Genomic DNA, 9,560 nt, shown 5'->3' with positions numbered 1-9,560 from the left:
GCCCGGCCGAGCCGGAGGGGCGGAGTTTCCCAGCCGCGGGGGCCAATCAGAACGCAGGGGCTGGCTCCCGGCTTCATTCACCGCTTGGGCTCCCATTCATAAAAAAATAAACTCCTCGCGGCCGCAGTTCATTCATAAATAGCTGAGAGAAAACGGGGGCAGTCGAGGACCCTACGGCTCCTCTGCGGGACTCGTCTGTGGCCCTGAGGCTCGGCTAGCACCTCCGGCTGGCGTCTGCACACCTCTGTGCATCTGCGTGTACGTGGGAGTGTGAATATATCTATGTGTGCGCCCTGGGGGGAAGCGAGCGGACTTCCATGCCCAGAGGAACAATAATAAAGAGCATTTATGAAGCGCTCTGCTTCCACGTGCTCATTTCACTCCCATAAGCTGGCGAAGGGGTTCTATTTTTTCCATTTTACAGAGACTGAAAATGAAAACTCAGAGAGGGGCAGTGGCTTTGCGGAGGTCACTCCGTCGGCGCCGCTGGGGTTTGCAGCCCGCAATCCCCTATGTTCTCCTGTACAGCCCTCTGAGGCCACAATTAAATGAATTAAAGCTATGTGACAACAACTGATACACAGTAGGCCCTCAATAAATGTAAGCTGGCACGGAATCCAGACTTTTTCTCAAGGGTCTGTTTTCTACAGAGCTGTTCTGTGACCCACTTTCTATTGATTGCAGCAGAAACTAGAGGCCCGGCATGGACCTCTGAAAATGCAGTTCTCTCTCCGCCATCTTTCTTCTTATCCTGAGAGCAAACACAAGGTATGAGGGAGCAAAAGTCCCAAGGGATCTGATGATCTGGGGGCAGGACTGCTGTCAGTTCTAGCCAAAAGCTACTCATAGTCTGTCACCTCATTCATTTACCAATTCATTCAATAAATATTTATTGTGCCAGACACAGTGCTAGGTGCCAGGTAGGCAGCTGTGACCAAGATAGACACTTGGTGTGCTGTGCTGCTTAGGCTGGAGCCATGGAGGCACACGGGACATGACATCCCCCAGGTCTTTTTTTTTTGTTTCCTGAGATAATCTGGGTCTACAGTCTATGCCCTCCTTTGAGGAGAGCCTGATTTTGTTTCCTGCCTGTTTGTGATAAACACAAGAGAGTGACCAAACCTCAGGCCTGTTTTCAAAATTCATCTAATCTAACACCCCCACTTTACAGATGAGGCTGTCGAGCTTCAGAGAAGGAAATGATACATGCAAGCTCTTTCAGTTGTCAGGATCAGAGCTAGAACACCAAACCTCTAACACCTGTTTAGGGCTCCTTTCAGGAGATCATCCTGGACAAATGAAAATAAACTTCCCTCTCTTCTCTGCCGAAATATTTAAGACTCATGCTTATTGCCTCTCTTCTCCAGGAAGCCTTCCAGAGATCCTGAATCAGTTCCGTAAAGACCCTACAACATTCTTGCCTATATCTCTGTTGTCAAGTCTTTTTCTGCCTCGTGGTCATCCGATTGTATGGAGAGCTTTCCAGGGCCTGGAAAAGATCTCATTTGCCTCTTTAAGTCTTCCCCAGCTTACTTCAAGCTTATGAGGGTCCCAGGAAATAGTTGTTTAGTGAGTACGTACAATAAAGACCAAACTAATCGAGCTTAGCAAGGAACCCTCCCCAAGCAAGGAGAGACAAGCCCAAGCAAATCTCAGCTTTAAGCTGGATGGGACCAGTTTAGGGAGGAGCTTGTGTCTCTGAGCCAAGAGAAGTGGGGGAGGAGGAAAGGCAGCTTCCAGGAAGGCAGCTCTGATGTAGTTTCCATGACAATGAAGAAGATTCTGGTGGGTCCTGGAGAGGGCACTCCAGTCTGGGGCTCTCTTTGGGGTGCCCCTCTGGTTCTGAGTTCTTCATTTTTCTGGAGGCCCCCTGGCTCCCTGGAGAGTAAGTGCTTCCTTTTCATTCCTCATCCAGGGTCGTGGCTGAGGGGCCCTCCTCCTCCGGCTGTGCCCTCCTCCTCCTCAGCAGGCTGGCTGAGTCGCCACTGCTGTCACCTGGCCTCTGATTCAACATCCAGGCTCAGAGTGAAACAGGAGGGGAGGGGGCAGGGCACAGCCTTTAAAAAAACAACATAGCCATAGGCTATGATGAAAGCTGGTTAGAACCAACTAGGTCCAAGATGGCAGAATATTTGACTTCCAGTGGACCTCGAGCCTCAGTATACGCTCATTGTAACACATCAGCAAGCTAAATGACACACCCACAGGCGCCATGACAGTTCCAAGGCTGACCTTAAAGACCAAAAAGTGGGCGGTGGCCCAATTCCTGGAAATCTCCACCCCTTCCCCAAAATAGTTGGAATAATCCTCCCACTCATTAGCCTATGAAATTACTCAGCCCATGAAAACTAACCACGCCACATTTTGAGGCCACTCTTGCCTTCTGAGATGGCCCACACTCTGTCTGTGGAGTGTGTTTCTCCCAAGGCCGCTCTCGCCTTCTGTCTGTGGAGTGCATCTCTCTCTAAATAAATCCACTTCTTACCTATCACTTTGTCTCTCACTGAATTCTTTCTGGGATGAGACATCAAGAACGTGAGCTTCATTAAGTCCTGAGACCAGGTGTGTGATCTCAATTGAAATACTGTGGGTTCATAATTCAAAAAGAGTCATGTACTACAATGTTCATTGCAGCTCTATTTACAGTAACCAGGACATGGAAGCAACCTAAGTGTCCATCGACAGATGAATGGATAAAGAAGATGTGGCACAAATATACAGTGGAATATTACTCAGCCATGAAAAGAAACGAAATTGAGATATTTGTAGTGAGGTGGATGGACCTAGAGTCTGTCATACAGAGTGAAGTAAGTCAGAAAGAGAAAAACAAATACCATATGCTAACACATATATATGGAATCTAAAAAAAAAAAAAGGTTCTGATGAACCTAGGGGCGGGGACGCAGAGGCAGAGAATAGACTTGAGGACACAGAGGCGGTAAGGGTAAGCTGGGACGAAGTGAGAGAGTAGCACTGACATATATACACTACCAGATGTAAAATAGATAGCTAGTGGGAATCAGCTGCATCACACAGGGAGATCAGCTGGGTGCTTTGTGAACACCTAGAGGGGTGGGACAGGGAGGGTGGGAGGGAGATGTGAGAGGGAGGGGATATGGGGATATAGGTATACATATAGTTGATTCACTTGGTTATACAGCAGAAACTAACACACCATTGTAAAGCAATTAGACACCAATAAAGATGTTAAAAAAAAAAAAAAAAGACCGTGGGTTTGGGACTTCGCTGGTGGCGCAGTGGTTAAGAATCCGCCTGCTGGGGCTTCCCTGGTGGCGCAGTGGTTGGGAGTCTGCCTGCCGATGCAGGGGACACGGGTTCACGCCCCGGTCCGGGAAGATCCCACATGCCGCGGAGCAGCTGGGCCAGTGAGCCATGGCCGCTGAGCCTGCGCGTCCGGAGCCTGTGCTCCGCAACGGGAGAGGCCACAACAATGAGAGGCCCATGTACAGCAAAAAAAAAAAAAAAAAAAAAAAAAAAAAAGAATCCGCCTGCTAATGCAGGGGACACGGGTTCGAGCCCTGGTCCGGGAAGATCCCACATGCCGTGGAGCAATGAAACCCATGCGCCACAACTACTGAGCCTGCGCTCTAGAGCCCGTGAGCCACAACTACTGAGCCTGTGTGCCACAACTACTGAAGCCCGCGCGCCTAGAGCCTCCTGCAACAAGAGAAGCCCCCGCTCGCCGCAACTAGAGAAAGCCAGTGCAGCAGTGAAGACCCAATGCAGCCATAAATAAATGAATGAATGAAAGAATGAATGAAGAAATAAATTTATTAAAAGAAAAAAAAAAAGATCATGGGTTCAAGTCCCAATCTGGGTTTCATGGTTTTAAGAGCAGTGACATCTCCAGGGGGAACATTTGAGCTTCTTCGAGGTCTTGAGGTAGTTGGGGAGAGGAAGGAATAGAGGGGCTGGAAATCACGTTTTACTGAGGAGAGGGTCCAGAGCTTTTTTCTGTTGGCAATCACATCACAATAACCAATATTTACTGAGAACTTCCATGTGACATGCCCTGCTGCAAAGACTTGGCCTGTATTTACTCACGCAGCCTTCACAGCAGTCCTGTGGGGAGTCATCTTCATTTTACAGACGAGGAAACTGAGGCCTTGGAAACACACATCTACCCCAAGGATCTGCTCAACAGACTGAGGACTCCCCAGACCTACTCATGGGCCCAAAGACTACATTTGAGTGAATACACAGCAGGAGGGATGGAGAACACGCTTGAGCCAGAGAGTATACACGGACACATCCAGATTAAGGAAGCTCACAGTCCCCTCCTGGACACAGCTTAACGGAGGACACATACAACATACTCCCTGACACCCCCAAACACACCTCTGGTTGGGGGCTGTGCAGGTTAATGCTTCCTTCTCTCTGGAATATTGGGGCTGGACTCTGACTTTGTTTCCTAGGAGTCTAAGTTATAAAATGTAAATGTGGATTTTAGATATGCAAATGTCCAACAAAGGCAGCTTGGGACTTGTCTGAGAGCTGGAAGTTCCAAGCACTGGGATGAGGAGGGAGACACCTGGATTAGACCTGAAGGGCCCAGGAGCCATCAGAGAAGCAGGCTTTCCTAGGTGGCCTTTCAGAATGGAGCGGTGGATGCTGGGTGACCTGCCCAGTGCGACTATTCGGGGAAGACAGAAATGCCTTCGGAGGCTTGGCTTCCTCAGTGTCTGGAAGAGCTGAGTCTCAGAGGCTTAAAGGGCAGTATTTAGAAGGTAACCCAGCTTAATAGTAAGGCCAGATGGATGGATAAACAGGGTCAGGAGGTAACCTGTGACGCTTTAGTGTCTCCCAAACTGGAGCTGTCACCAGGGGGGAATGAACCAGAGAATATAGGGTCAGGGCCTATTTTCTGGTGGGGGTGGGAGAACATGGGGTCTTCGCCATGGGCCGGTGGGTCACCAAGAAAAGAGTGCCACTCTTGGATTTCGTTTCGTCCTTGTCTCACAGTCCCACTCTTTCACACTGCTTCCTCTAAACGGCAGGGCTTCTCAGCCCAGGGTCCATGGGTAACGCTGCCTCTCACTGCTGTGGCCTCTCCCGTTGCAGAGCACAGCCTCCGGACGCACAGGCTCAGTGGCCATGGCTCACGGGCCCAGCCGCTCCACGGCATGTAGGATCTTCCCAGACCGGGGCACGAACCCATGTCCCCTGCATCGGCAGGCGGACTCTCAACCACTGTGCCACCAGGGAAGCCCAGATAAGGCTATATCTTGAAACCAGCTGTCTGCTTCGGTGTGTGCAGACGTGTATGCATATGGCTGAGGAAAGGGTCCAGAGCTTTTATCGGAACCATCACAGATGGGTCTATGATCCCCCATCTCCCCAGGTTAAGAACCACCGCCCTAATGTCTTTTATCCTAGATGTCTTTACAAACATCTTGTCAATATATATGATCTTAAAAGTGGTTGGAAAGAGCACTTTTGGAGACTCTGCTTGGGAGGGGGTGGAGCAATTGCTCCCCTTGTTCTCTCCACCTTCTACTTAGTGGGAGACCTCTCGAGAGCCCCACAGAAAAGGGGGCGGGCCCTCCCTCCAGCCATTTGGCTGGGAGCACGTCGTCCGGCTGGAGGAAATGTAGGGGTAAAGCAGATGTCTTGCGCAGCTCCGGAGGGCACCCTGGTAGAGGAGAGCTGTCTCAGGAGAAAAGGCCTAAAAATGAGGCCATGGGTGGAAACCGGGCCTCTCTTTCCCTTGGGTTTTTTAGGGGTGGGATGTACTCAGGAAACCTGGGAGAAACAAGAGGAGGTGATCACCACAGCCTGACTCTTGTGGGATCTCGTACAGCAGAGAGAGGCCACAGTCAGGAATCTGAGACGGGAGGTTCTGCTTTCCCCGAGAGACCCTCATCTGGGTGTGAGATTCTCAGGAGTAGAGGGACAGACACAGTGACCTCCTTGGGCCAGGCCAATCCCTGGGAGGGGCTGATTTTAGGACTCCTCCTTTGGGAGTCACCTTTTGGGGAACCGTATAAGAACTGGTCAGACACCCACTGAGGAACATTTCAATATTTTTAAACGGGCTAAATAAATGTGTCCTCCTTTCATCTGGGATATTGTCATGGGAGGAAAGTTTGCGCCTAACGCTGGGAAGAGTCTGGGAGGTCAAAGTGTGCCCCTGAGGAAAGTCACTTTTATTTTTAGAAGGTGCTGATGACTTCAGCTTTTCCTCTCAGGACTCTCCCAGATGCCAAGTCTTCCTTGTCTTGCTCTGTCTCTTCCCCTATTAGTTTAGATTTCAACCTTCAGCCTTTAGACGAAGCAGCCCAGCTCAAGAACAGGCCCTCCCTGAAAGCTGTAGGATGGAACAGGACCTTTTTTTCCCTTTCGAATTTTTTCCCTTTCTGTCAAAGAGAGACAAATGGACAAATGTCAGCAGCCTGAAGGATGAGAGTGGAATCGGTGCCAGTTGGGCAGAATCCAGGATGATCCCCTTTTTAATTAAGTGCGGATTTGAATTATGAGGGGCCGTAGCTCCTGATGGGCAGGGCACTGCCAAGGGGAGGCAATTTCTCTCCTTGAAGATTAAATGCCGTTCATTCCACTTAGTCTCTCCCCAGTTCTCTGAGAGCGTCTGTATTTGCTCTTGTCATCACGAGTAACGCCCCAGCTGGCTAAGGCAGAGGCAGGGAACCCAGAGCCGGCAGAAGCCCGGGAGCTTGACTTCTCCTGGACTCTTTTTGGAGGAAATAGTGGTGGCGGTGGGGATTCCTGGTTTTATTTCTGAGTGGTTTTTTTTTCAAATCAGAAACTCTTCTGACTCCCCCTGAGGCATCTTAAGGGCTTCCCTGCAACTGGGGAAGCGCTGTTGTAGATTTACTTCTCCTGTTGATTCTCAGCTATCCCTGCTGGCGACCCCAGTCCAGATTTATCTGGTAATTTACAGCCACAGTTGTTAATTTACGATCTGGGCCCATGGAACCCAGAGCCCAGGAAACGATGCTCGCCCTGGGTGAAGGCGTTGCTTTCTTTTCACTCCGTGGGGACCAAGCCCCTGGGTGGAGAGAGGATGGCAGAAAGGAAGGATGTTAGGGGGAGGCATGTGGAGAGGACACAGAACCTCACCAGATGGGGCCCAGGCATTCTGGATCCCAATCTGAGTTTCCAAAATATGGTATTTTCACGTGTGCTTACGTGCTTTGCATTTTATTGTATTCCTAAGCATTTTCAGATACGTTATCTAATTACCTCTTCCCAGCATTCTTCAAAGCAGGTATTTTTAGCTCCATTTTGTAGTTGAGTACTTTAAAGTTCAGAGAGCAACTGGTCTTCTGTCACCGAAGGGTGGGGAGTGGGGGGGGATGGGAGAGTGGACCAAACTCCCACCTCCTGATTCCCTGTTCAGGCTCCACCCAGCTCCAGGGGCAGCCGCTTCTGAGAGACCCGTAGAGACAAAAACATATTGTTCTTACCAGCCTGATCCCCAGTCCTCTGATATCCTGACCCACCTGACCCTTCCCTCCCTGACATTTCCTTTTTATGCTCTTTTTTTCCCCCTACAAGACCCACTTTCCTGTTAATACCTGTTAGGGTCTTGTTAATTGTGTATCTTCTTAGCGGGTAGTTCGGCATTTTCTTAAATTGCATATCAGACATGAAAGTCTCCCACAAAGGGAAAACTAATGCAGGGGGAAGCATTTTGCTCCCTAGAAATTGAGAATGTAAAGTATATTTAATTAAAATGATAAATCTGATTTTCAGTTTTGTTTTTACTACCGCTAAAACGAATCTATTTTATGCATGTTTGCAGGAGGCTGCAGGCCATCACATCAGAGAATATTAGAGCTGCGAGGCACCTGGAGATCTTTCTGGGCCAAACCTTTCATTTTATAGACAAAGAAACTGAATCTTGATTGGGGAAGGGACCCCTGAAGTTCCAGTGATGTGTGAGGGGTTGGTTCTTCATGGCCCCACCTTCTTTCTTAATTTACTGGTGTATCTCAAGGGCAGGAATCTTCTGGCTGTGCTCCTCTCTCTTTAAATGTCTCCCCGCATCCACTGTGCAAACTCCTGCTGGGAGGGGCTTGGCCTCTGGAGCCCCTGCCCCCACCTCGCCAGTTGGTACCGACCACTTCTCTACCCAGTTCTGTCCCTCTGGCTTTCCTGGCTTCCCAGGCTGGATTCTTATTCTCAGGATCATTTGGTGTGATTTTAAATTGTGTTTGATTCTCTGTAATATTCTCTCTGCCTCCTCAAGGTAGTAACCAGACCTTTGTTTTTCTTGTCCCGGTTGCCCCCAGGGTTGTGTCTGCAGAGTTGAAAACAGAAGCTGTTGAATTCACATTTTCTGTTGTTTTTGTTTAAAACAATGTTGTAAATGTTGCAAACCATTATTTATTTGAATAGGTAAGACATGCATTTGGTACAAAGTTCAAAAGTCGTATAATGCTCTCTGGTGAAATTTTACAGTCTCTCCCCTGGCAACCCATTTTACCTTACTAGAGGCAGCCGAGATGACATGTTCAATTTCTTGTGCCTTCTTGGTGAGACAAACAGTACACATATACACAACAATGGCAGACTCACACACATACCTGAATCTCCTCTCCTTTGTTTATACAAATGGCGTAGACTTGTGAACACAGGGGCATGAAAGTGCCAAGAGTCAAAGAAACTTCATCCTGACACAGCCTGGCCCCACCAGAGAACAAATAGTTCAATAAACTGAACTAGAACTTCTAGAGGTTGTTATATGTACTGTTAAGATGGTTTTGCCCATCTCCGCCACCTCCCATACAATTAAAAACAACATAAACCATAGAATAAATGAGAGGAAATCCAGACAAGATTGGATTTTCATCATGATTACCAATACCAAAGTATTGCAAAGGAAAAAAGAAAAAATCGGTGCCTCTGTTTTGCCCTAAGCACAATCTGTGTCTGACTACTTGGCAAGGGTTTTGAGACAAATATCCTGGTTGTGCCTCTGACTGGCTCTGTGATCTGGGTGAGTCAATGAATCTCTCGGAGCCTCAGTTTCCTTATATGTACAATGGGGACAATAAGATCTACCTTGGCTCAGGTCTAGGGATAATGGGTAGAAAATGCCGAGTTAACAAGAACAAGCCCCTTTGCAATCTCTCTCTGTAAATGTTTGTGCAAGATCTCTCTGGCTGCCCCCTTCCCCCGGTGCACCCTCACTTCATGGCCTGCTCCATCTAGGCCTCTCTGGCTCCCAGTGTATGGGCTGATGTTCCCCTATTTCCCCTCCATCTCCTCCACACTGCTGTCCTGGGAAGCCTCCACAGCTGCCTGGCCGTGGATCTGGGTGTGCCAGTTTACAGGCGGTGACCTTTCTCATCTACTGGTTATTGGTGACCAGTTTCATCTGGATTCTAGGGGAAGAGGCTTTGAGGTCCCCAGGGTCTAGTCTGCAGTGGCTGTTGGGATGCTATGCTTCCAGGGACAAGGGGTTCCGCCTCCTTTGGCAGAGAAATGGGGATCCAGTTAAGAGGCAGGAGATCAGAGGAAGGGGAATTGTGTGTGTGTGTGTGTGTGTGTGTGTGTGTGTACATACACAAGTTATA

This window comes from Leucopleurus acutus, assembly GCF_964270905.1.
Source record: "Leucopleurus acutus genome assembly, chromosome: 19".
Classification (NCBI taxonomy): Eukaryota; Metazoa; Chordata; class Mammalia; order Artiodactyla; family Delphinidae; genus Leucopleurus; species Leucopleurus acutus.
Note: the sequence above shows the minus strand (reverse complement) of the source record.